This window comes from Delphinus delphis, chromosome 16 (genome assembly GCF_949987515.2).
Source record: "Delphinus delphis chromosome 16, mDelDel1.2, whole genome shotgun sequence".
Classification (NCBI taxonomy): Eukaryota; Metazoa; Chordata; class Mammalia; order Artiodactyla; family Delphinidae; genus Delphinus; species Delphinus delphis.
The window spans coordinates 35,863,072-35,874,438 of NC_082698.1; the positions used below are offsets into that span (position 1 = coordinate 35,863,072).

At 35.9% G+C, this 11,367-nt stretch overlaps 1 non-coding gene across 1 annotated transcript; it reads right to left on the bottom strand.

The window, feature by feature from the left end:
* Positions 1-8,190: 8,190 nt before the first annotated feature.
* LOC132440110 (U7 small nuclear RNA) lies at positions 8,191-8,251 on the bottom strand. The gene has a single exon (XR_009522516.1). It is a non-coding gene; the product is annotated as a U7 small nuclear RNA (small nuclear RNA).
* Positions 8,252-11,367: the final 3,116 nt, after the last annotated feature.

Here is an 11,367-nt window from a genome sequence, read left to right on the forward strand (position 1 = left end):
CCAGTGATGAACACTGTTCTGTTATATATCATCTCAGTCTTACATTTTTTTCTGCTTTGTTTATGTAATAGGATGAGTAATTAAGAAATAAGTATGTACTAACATCTCTTTCCCCACTTCCACCAATAGGAAAGAAAATTGGATTCCCTATTACTTCCTCCCAACCATTGTGAAAATCAAGAGTTTTGGGGCTTAATTCCCTTTATGAGGATTCAATGTATCTCTGAAGGGAAGAAGTTTGAGAGACAGAGTCAGAAGCAAAGAGCCAGGGAGAATTTAGTGCTTTGCCCTGGACTAGGGAACGGAAAAATGAGATCTCCAGATTGGGAAATAGTTATAGGGTTCCAAATATGTGCCAGTGTGCAGGACCGCTGTGAGAAACATCCCTGCAGCTTCCAGAAGCATTAGTGTCTAAGAGACAAATTGTAGGGACCATACTTGATAGGAATATCCTGTAGCTTAGGAGCATTGAAAAAATGATAAATATCATGGATTAATAACTTGGTACCTACATCTATTTTCTGTAACTACTTAAATCCAATATATATTTTTTTTAAGTTTCTTTGAGGTAGAAGGAGGCCCTAAGAATGACAGTGAGTGAGTAGGGGATTGAAGAACATTAAATTAAAATTAGAGAAATAGGGCTTCCCTGGTGGTGCAGTGGTTGAGAGTCCGCCTGCTGATGCAGGGGACATGGGTTCGTGCCCCGGTCCAGGAAGATCCCACATGCCGCGGGGTGGCTGGGCCCGTGAGCCATGGCCACTGAGCCCGTGCATCTGGAGCCTGTGCTCTGCAACGGGAGAGGCTACAACAGTGAGAGGTCCGCGTACTGCAAAATAAATAAATAAAATTAGAGAAATATAAGAATGCATAATTTCTTATAGCCTGATGTTGGTGTCTAAAATTCTTCCTCTGTGTCTCTCTTTGTCTTTCTCTCTCTGTCTCTGTTCTCTCTCTCTGCACACATAGACACTTGCAGTGTCCATGTGCATAAAACAAATTTAAATTCATAATTTATATACCAATTTCAACTTGCTTTTTAAAAAATTAAATGTACTGATCATTTCCTAGTTCTGAGTATTCCCAAACATGATATTTTATTGGCTGTATTGTTTTCCACCATCTGTGTGGCTGTTGCATACCTCATTATCCATTCTCCTAATGGTGGTGGAACATGGTTGTTTCTAGGATCCCCCTATTCTAAAAGTGCTTCAGTGAACATATTTTTCACGGAAACTTTTGTGTACAGCTCTGATTGGTTCTTTAGAATATATATATTCCTGGAAGTGGGATTACTAAATTAAAGAGAATATTCTTTTGTAGACTTCTTGGTATCTAATTCCAAATTACCCTTCAGAATACTTGTAATAGATTACAACACACCAACAATGTGTGAGGGTGCCGTGCTTCCCCTCATTTGAGAATGAACTGAAGATTTGAACCATGTTACTTCTGAAGGAATTGCTTCTGGTATACTCTGACAAAATCTAACTAGCCAGAATTGTGAAAAAGGAATGGATAGGATAATGGTGCTGATGTTTTCTGAGTTTTCAAGAAAGTAGAATGTAATGGATTCTGAATACTGCCTAACAAAATTGATGTTGATTTCTGGGAAAAAATTCTAGAATAGATGCATTATTAGAAAGCTTATGACTGCTTCAACTTTCATTTGGCTTCACAGGTTTACTTGAATAACTAATCACAGCAGCACACAGCCAATTTAATGACATTTTCAGCCCCTGATAGAAATCTGTTTAATTAGGTGCTGTAGTACTGATTATGTCTATTTAAAGAATGTCCTTTAATCTTCTTCCTGGATTTGGAAATCCTGATAACTGTTGTTTTAAGATATTCTTGAATCATGCAGGGTGTTAGGCAGTGACTCATTAATAAGACTGTCTATATCTTAGACAAGTCAGTCATTGGGACTGATTGGCCCCCAAAAATAACATCATGAGTAAATACTGTGAGGGTAATATAAAAGTGAATAATTGGCTGAATATGATGATTCATTGATTATCTTTAAAAAGCTATATTAATAATATCAAAATCTCACTTCTCATGTGATTTTAGGAAACTTGAAAATGAAACCCTGGCATATGGCCCATTAGAAGATGTGGAAATATGTCAACTCCCAAAATATTTTTAGCTTATTCAGGTCCAGATGAGATCGGTGACAACTACTGAAAGGAAAATCATTCTAACACTAATGATCATGTTTTTCTATTGAAAGGCAGAAGTTTTGAGAAATGATGATTCTGGGTGTATAATGGAAAAGTTGCTGCTCCCGGCCCCAGAGGAATACTTGGCATTGATCTCTTAGGTTCCAAACAGCTTTCAAAGGGTCTGAGTCATAGCAAGAACTCAGCTAAGAAAAATTACTGAAAGTGATCCTCTAAACAGGGCAGCTCATCATCTTAGAGATTGTTCTTGGATAATTGTCATGAGAATGCTTATGGCAATTTATGGACTCCAGGAGTCCATGGGAAAAATGAGATAATGTTTTGAGATAATGTTTTCAAGTCTTCCATGAGATGAAAATTTAAACAGATGTATTTTAATCATAAAAGGCAAGATGAGGGAGATTCTAGGAAGGCAGTAGAGGAAGTATGGTTTAGGTAACTTCCCAATCCCCTTAGATAGAGCAACTAGATAATAAAACTAAAAACCTATGGATAACAAAAATAGTGCTCCCTCTAACCCCAAAGTACAAGTTTGTGACCAAAAAAATTCACCAATTTCTAGAACTTCCTAGTGTCATAATTTCTGAAGGAAGAAGCACAAATGGAGTGACTGAAAAATGGAGTGACCTAAAGAATATAGAATCCCAAATAACCCAGGTACTCACTGAAAAGCAGGGGGTGCCAACTTGAGAACAACATCTAAAGCTAACAAGGGTTTTGACCACTCTAAGAGTAGAGAGACACGAGGGACCCATGGAAAAGTCTAAAGAAATTGAGCGGTAGCTCCTGTGAACTCTTCACACTGAGCAGGACTCTCTTCCAAGAGAGGGCTCAACATTGAAGAGAAATTGGTGGGAGTGGAATCAAAACTGAAAAGGGTATGGACAATGGAGACAAAGGACAGAGAAGGTCAAAATAAAAATTGAGAGGGAGACAGAGCTAGAAAACTTCAGAAAGCAAATCACCATATTCTCGCACACTATGTGAATACAATAGAAAAGGGGGTGGGGGGGCCTGTTAAACTAGAAAAGATATCCTCAATTCTGCCTTCTAAAAGTCCAAGAAAACTAGTTGCAAATAAAATTGACCAGTATATACTGCATTGGGAACAAATCCCACACAAAATTACTATAAAACAAAAGAGAGAATATAGAACAAACTAGTATTCCCACAGACAACTAAAGCATACCAGATAGGCATCCCATAAAACAGATTTAAACTGTAACTTACTATTTCAAAACAAACAAAAATATGTTAATAAAATGATGTGATATAAAGAGCCGCATAAATCGAATTAGAAAAACTCAGAAATGAGAAGACAGAACTCAAGAATTAGAAATAAGGGGGGAAATAATTTTAGAAATTAACACTGGACTAAAAACTACAGTGGACAAAAATGAATAAACAGTAAATAATGTCTTAATATAAATAAAAAATAAAAAGGAGTAACACATAAGAAAATGAGATGAAAATAATTTGAGGAAAAAACCAATACTGAAGATAGACAAAGAAAATCCAACACACAAATAATATGCATTTCTGAAGAAAATGCCAAAGCAAGGGGAAAAAAACATGATAAACTATAATTCAAGAAAACTTTTCTGAATTAAAAATAAGATATCTGTAACTACAATTTGAAAAAGTATACTGTGTACCTACAAATATCAACCTAGAACCATCAACAGAAAGATACTTCTTTAGTATGGCCCCTAAAAATAAAGTATTTGGGTGCCTAGACAAAAAATAGTAAATGAGAACTAATATTAGATTATCTTCAAACTATTTGACACTAGTACTTTATACCACAACAAATTGGATTAGTATATTTTAAATATTTTAGCAAAGGACTTTATATCCAGCAAAACTGACTTTCAAGCATAGATAGCATGTATGTTACCAGCATACAAGAACTCAGGAAATGCTCTTGCCCTGTCCCCTTTCTGAGGAATTAAATAACAAACTTCAGAAAATCAATATGTATAGAGATACATCAATATAAGACTGGTGGTGAGCATCAAATATACACTTACTTATAGAATTAATACTGAATGTAAATAGAAGGGAGAGAATATACTATGTAATGGCTATATGCTCTTATATGCAACATACAATGCTGAAAGCCACAAGAAGATAGAGGAAATGGGAACAACCAAAAAAATGTCTTAACTATTTTCAGTAATCATAATTGGTGGTAATAGTATTGGTATTACATATGGAATAAGAGGTAAAGCAAATGGGTAATTATGAGACTATTCTTATTCGATCATCTCCACTGTATTTGAGAACCAGAATTCTTGGTGAGGAAGTATGGTGTTTGAGATGTAATAAAGAAGAGGTTAAGTGAAAAATATGATATACCAGCTAAGTAACACTTGTCTTTTAATTTCAGGACATGCACACTCTCTTATATATAGAATATGGCTTTTCTCTCTGGAAAGCTCTTCCTCCAGCTTGGTCACCTCCCACACTTATTTCACATCTTGATATAAATATTACCTTCTCAATGAAGCTAATCCTAACTCTGCAATATGCCCCACGACCCGGTCCCTCTTATCTCTTTTACTTTTTCCATTCTCTGTAGCATATATCCATTTCTAACATACTATGCAATTCATATATTTATTATGTTTATTACATATTGCTTGTCTCCACGGCCAGAATGTGAGCTTCAGGAGCACTGAAATCTTTCTCTATAATTCAGTGATGTAGCTCAAAAATCTGGAACACTTAGAAGATACTCAAAATATGCATTGGATGAATTGTTGAATTTCATTAGACTACTAAGAACAAAAAGTTTGTTTCATTTGGGTTACCTTAACTGATATAGATACCATGTAGCTCATACTGTAAAGAAACGCATTTTCAAACTCAGTTGAAAGCTGTTAGAGATACTTTCACTAGATTTCAGTTTATGTACTTCCATCTAAATCAAGAGAGAACTAGGCTGTGTAGATGCTCCTTTAGTGCCATAAGGGTATAATTAAAAGTGCAGTCAAGTGAGTAAAATGAACTCTCACATTTTAGATTATTACTTGCAGAGGCCAAAAGCAAACAATGTAAAATGAAAATAAATTACAGTCATACTTCATTTTAGTGCACTTCACAGATACTGCATTTTTTACAAAGTGAAGGTTTGTAGCAACCCTACACAGAGCAAGTCTATCAGCGCCATTTTTCTAACAGCATTATTTTTTAATTAAGGTATGTACATCTTTTTAGACATAATGCTATTACACACTTAACAGATTACAGTATAGTATAAACATAACTTTTATAGGCACTGGGCAACCAAAAAAATTCATGACTTGCTTTATTGCAATACTCACTTTATTGCAGTGGTTTGGAATGAACCTGCAATATCTCCAAGGTATGCCTCAAAGAACATAAAAAATCTTGTAGAACAGTGAGAATAAATATACTTCCCTATACTGTTTCTAGGGAATTATTTTTTAAAATTGATCCCTCGAGGACTCTTTTTCTAAAGCATCAAAAAATAGTACTATTTGAAATTGGTGTTATAGACTAAAATGCTCTATTTTTGTAATCTAATTTTGAGAATAGGTTGTTTTGTAAAGTATGTTCCCAGTAGAAAGATAATTTATGCATTTGAATCAAAAGAGGAATTTTAATATAGTGTTTAAAACTAGACTTTTAAAAATAATAATGTAAAAGTTTTCCATTTCCTAGTTAAAAATTGTTCTGTCATGTATGTGCATTATACATTTTTTAACATTTAATAACTGTAGACATTTGTCATTTGGGCAGGGCACCAAGCATCAGAGCCTCTGTGTCAAATATCTTTGATCCATCCTTCCAGATACACTTTCTACCCTGCTTCATCTGCTATGTGTGCTGGCAGTCTGGCCATATGGACTATATCCACATGTCCATATCTCTCTAGTTTCTGGTTCATTTAAGCCAATAGGGAGCTTTGGCAGGAGATCAGAATGAGGTAGGGGAGTGAAGTGAGTGCATTTATTTCCCTTGGCTCTCTGAAATGTTGTCTTGATCTGGCTGCCTTCAAAGTCGTTGTTTCTGGGTCAATGCTTCTCTCAAGGGTGATGACTCTACCAAAGTAACCTACGTGAAATTGCATTTTATTGGTTAAATCTGCATTTCCTCCTGTTATTTAATTTGCATTTCTAGCAAAGTTGACCATAGTTTCATATTCCTGGTCCTTTGTTCATTTTTCTGTTGGGTTATTCAGTTGTAAACTTTCCCTAAAAATTCAGAATAACAATTCTTTTTGGTTGTATGCATTGCAAATAACTTCTTTCAGTCTTTGACTCACCTTTTGAATTTATCTGTGGGTTCTTTGTAATAAATAAAATTTTAATTTTAATGCAATAAAGTTAAAATCTTTTACTTGTGGTTTGTTCTTTTTTTTTAAATTAATTAATTTATTTTTGGCTGTGTTGGGTCTTCGTTTCTGTGCGAGGGCTTTCTCTAGTTGCAGCGAGCGGGGAAGACTCTTCATCACGGTGCATGGGCCTCTCACTGTTGCCGCCTCTCTTGCTGCGGAGCACAGGTTCCAGACGCGCAGGCTCAGTAGCTGTGTGTCACGGGCCTAGTTGCTCTGCGGCACGTGGGATCTTCCCAGACCAGGGCTCAAACCCGTGTCCTCTGCATTGGCAGGCAGATTCTCAACCACTGCGCCACCAGGGAAGCCCTGTGGTTTGTTCTTTTTTGTGTTTTTTTATGAAAAGGCTTCTTTTCTATCCGTGGGTAAAAGACAGTTTCCTGTATTTTCTTCTTAAATCATTACAATTTTGTTTTTGACATTTGGGACCTTAAATATTATTCAAACTCTTCCAAATTCTGCAGAAACAGCAATAAAATAAATAAATCAAACTTCACCTCATAGTTTACCTTAGCATTATTTTGAACTCATCTACTATATTGAGCACCATATTGAATTATAAAAGATGTGAGAGTTACCACTAGAAAACCTTATACTGAATTCTATTCTGCCACTTACCTGCTATGTGTCTTTGAGTTGCATAACCTCATATTTATTCATCTATAAAACTGGAGTAATCATAAACTTTCTAACTAGACTAAAAATTAAATTCTTGTGATTATACTTTACAAATTATAAATATTCTTTTTTGAATTTCTATCGGGACTCCCTGTTAAAAATACTAACTGGCATTAGTTTTATATTCATTCATTAAACTAATATGTACTGATCAGCTAACATTAGCCAATTTCCCTCATAAAAATCTTTACTCTCTTCTTGAGAGTGAATTTTAGAGCCAGCTTAGGTGAAAAGGAGAAAAGCAGTCGTTATCATTCTACTTCAAAATTGCTATGAATGAAAAATTTACTTTGTGTCTATATAAGATTCAACATCTGGATAAAAATATTTATTACCCACATTTCAAATGTTTTTGGTTTCTACCTAGATGCCTGTTTAATCATCTACATGATTTTATCCAATTATCTATCTTGCAACCAATCACCATGTAAGACCCGTGGGCGTAGCCCGTGCCCTGCCACTTTGAAAAACATACGGTAAAATTGGTCTACTCTGGTGTGTAAGATGCCAGAAGTATCAGGATTTTCAGCAACACCAGCCAGCCATTTTGGCTACCATATCAACTGATTCAGATGGACTGAGGAGCAATTTTATGAACTCTGTGGGGAGTATGTGTTGTTATATCTGGAAATCTCAGGTGCCAAGTGGCCTACTCTGGTCATTCAGCCTTAGATGAGAAAGTGCAGACAAACCAGTGTGTTCACATTGTTACCATGGTGACCATTGGGCTAAATGGAAGTCCTGAAAAATGCCCATCATAAGGTTGTATGTTGTTTTGCAAGAGTAGAAAAAACATATTTATATCACAGATTTGGTCTCACTGGGGGTTGCGTTATGTTCCTAATGTGCGGGCAGATGTTTTGTATCACTCTCTTTTCATAAAGTAGAAAGTCTACTACACAGGCATTCTTGTTTATGAATATTAGCGTACATGTTTCCACAGAGTATTTTTTTTTGGGGGGGGAAGGAGGTGGTTTCCCATGTGGCCCGAAAAACCTGCTAGAAAAATTCTAAAAGAGCTGTAACACTTCCACAGAGTATTTTAAATTGGTTTCATGTAGTTTGTATTGAGGGAAAAAAATCTCTGAAACTTATCAATGGAATCTCTGAAAAACTGTTACATATACAAAATTTATCATCTTTTTAAAATTTTTATTTTATTATTTTTATTGAGATATAATTGATATATAAGATTGTGTGTGGTTAAAGTGTACAGTGTGTTGATTTGATACATTTATATATTGCAATATGAATACCACCATAGCATCAGCTAATACCTCTCTCATGTTGCATAATTATCATTTCTTTTTTTTACAGGGAGACCATTTAAGATCTACTCTCTTCGCAACTTTGAGGTGTATAATACAGTATTGTTAACTATAAGCACTAGATTATAGTGATCTCCAGAACTCACTCATCTTATAACTGCAAGTTTGTAGTTTGTACCCTTTAATGAAGATCTCCCCAGTTTGCCCAGCCCTCAACCCCTGATAACCACTATTCTGCTCTCAGTTTCTATGAGTTTGGCTTTTTTAGACTCCACATATATCAATACATGCTATCATAGAGTATTTATCATTCTCTCTGACTTATCTCACTTAGCATAATGCTCTCAAGGTCTGTGTTGTCACGGATAAGATTTCTTTCTTTCTCATGCTGAATAATATTTCATTTTATATAGATAGATAGGTATAGATAAAGAAAATATAGAGATAGAGATAGAGAAGATATATGTATCTTCTTTATTCATCCATTTATGGAGACCTAGGTTGTTTCCATATCTGAGTTGTTATGAATAACACTGCAGTGGGAGTTCAGGTGTCTTCAATATCCTGATTTCATTTCCTTTGGATATATACTCAGAAGTGGGATTGCTGAGTCAAATGGTAGTTCCATTTTTAATTTTTTTTAGGAACGTTCATTCTTTTCTCCATAGTGGCTGAACCAATTTATACTTACATACTTGAGTAATGCACAATTTTCCACATCCTCACCATCACTTGTTAAATCTTGTCTTCTTGATGATAGCCAGTCTAATGGGTGTGAGGTGATGTCTTATTGTGGTTTGGGTTTGCATTTCCCTGATGATTAGTGATGTTGAGAATCTTTTCCATGTACCTGTTGGCCATTTGTATGTCTTCTTCAGAAAAAATGTCTATTCATTCCTCTGCCCATTATTTATCGTTTTGTTATTGAGTTGTATGAGTTCTTTATAGATTTTGGATATTAACCCTCTATCCAATGTATGGTTTGCAGATATTTTCATCCACCCAAAGGCTACCTTTTCATGTTGTTGATTGTTTCTTTTGCTGTGCAGAAGATTTATAGTTTGATGTAGTCCCATTTGTTTATTTTTTATTTTATTGCTTGTGCTTTTGATGTCATATCCAAAAAAATCAGTGCCAAGATCAACATGAAGGTTTTTCCCTATCTCTTTTTCTAGGAGTTTTACAGTTTCAGGTCTTCTATTGAGGTCTTTAATCAATTTTGAATTAATTTTTGTGAATAATGTAATACAGGAGTCCAGTTTCATTTTCTGCATGTGATTATCCAGCTTTCTTAATACCGTTTATTGAAGATACCATTCTCTCCCCATTGAGTATTCTTGGCTCCCTTGTTAAATATTCATTGATCAGATATATAGGCTTATTTCTGGGCTCTCTATTTTGTTCCATTGGTGTATGGGTCTATTTTTATGCCAGTACAGTATACTGTTTTAATTGCTATACTTTTTAGTATAATTTGAAATCAGAAAGTATGATGCTTCCAGCTTTGTTTTTCTTCCTCAAGATTGCTTTGGCTATTTGGGGTCTTTTGTGATTCTATACAAATTTTAGGATTGTTTTTTCTGTTTCTGTAAAAACGCCACTGGAATTCTGATAGGGATTGCATTGAAACTATAGATGGTTTGGGATAATATGGACACATTAATAACATTCTTACCATCCATAAACAAGAGATATCTTTCCAATTGTTTGTATCTTCTTTAATTTCTTTCATCAAAGTCTTATATTTTTCATTGTACAGATCTTTTACTTCTTTGGTTAAATTTATTTGAGTATTTTATGGGTTTTGATGCTACTATGAATGGCATTGTTTTCTTTATTTCTTTTCTAGATATTTCATTGTTAGTGTATAGAAATGCAACTGATTTCTGTATGTTGATTTTATATTCTGCAACTTTACTAAATTTGTTGATTAGCTAACAGTTTTTTGGTTGAGTCCTTAGTATTTTCTATATATATATGATCATGTCATCTGCAAATAATGACAATTTTACTTTTTCCTTGCCAATTTGGATTCCTTTTATTTATTGGGACTTACTGAACTATGTTGAATAAGAGTGGTGAGAGTGGGCATCCTTGTCTTGTTCCTGATCTTAGAGGATAATCTCTTAACCTTTCACAGTTCATTATGAAGTTAGCTGTGGCCTTTGTTGTATATGGCCTTTTTCAGGTAGATTGCCTATCTCCACTTCACTTAGTTGTTCTTCTGGGGTTTTATCTTGTTCCTTCATCTGGGACATATTCCTCTGCCATCTCATTTTGTCTAACTTTCTGTGATTGTGATTTCCATTTCTCAGGATGCAGGGTTGTAGTTCTTCTTGCTTCTGCTGTCTGACCCCTGGTGGATGAGGCTAAGAGGTTTGTGCAGACTTCTTGGTGGGAGGGACTGGTTCCTGCCCACTGGTGGGTGGAGTTCGGTCTTGTCCCTCTGAGGGGGCAGGGCCATGCCAAGGGCTGTGTCCAGAGGGCTGTGGACTCAGGAAGACATGAGGCAGCCTGTCTGCTGATGGATGGGGCTGTGTTCCTTCCCTATTGGTTGTTTGGCCTGAGGCATCCCAGCACTGGAGCCTACAGGCTGGGGGGTGGGGCTAAGTCTTGGTAAGAAAATGGTGGCCTCCAGGAGGACTCACGGCAATGAGTACTCCCCAGAACTGCCACTGCCAGTGTCTTTGTCCCTGCAGTGAGCCACAGCTGCCCCCTGACTCCACAGGAGACTCTCCAATACTATCAGGTAAGTCTGGCTCAGTCTCTTATGAGGTCACTGCTTTTATTCTCTGGGTGGGATCCTGGTGCATGTGAGACCTTACGTGTACCTTTCAAGAGTGGAGTTTCTGTTTCCTCCAGTCCTGTGGAATTCCTG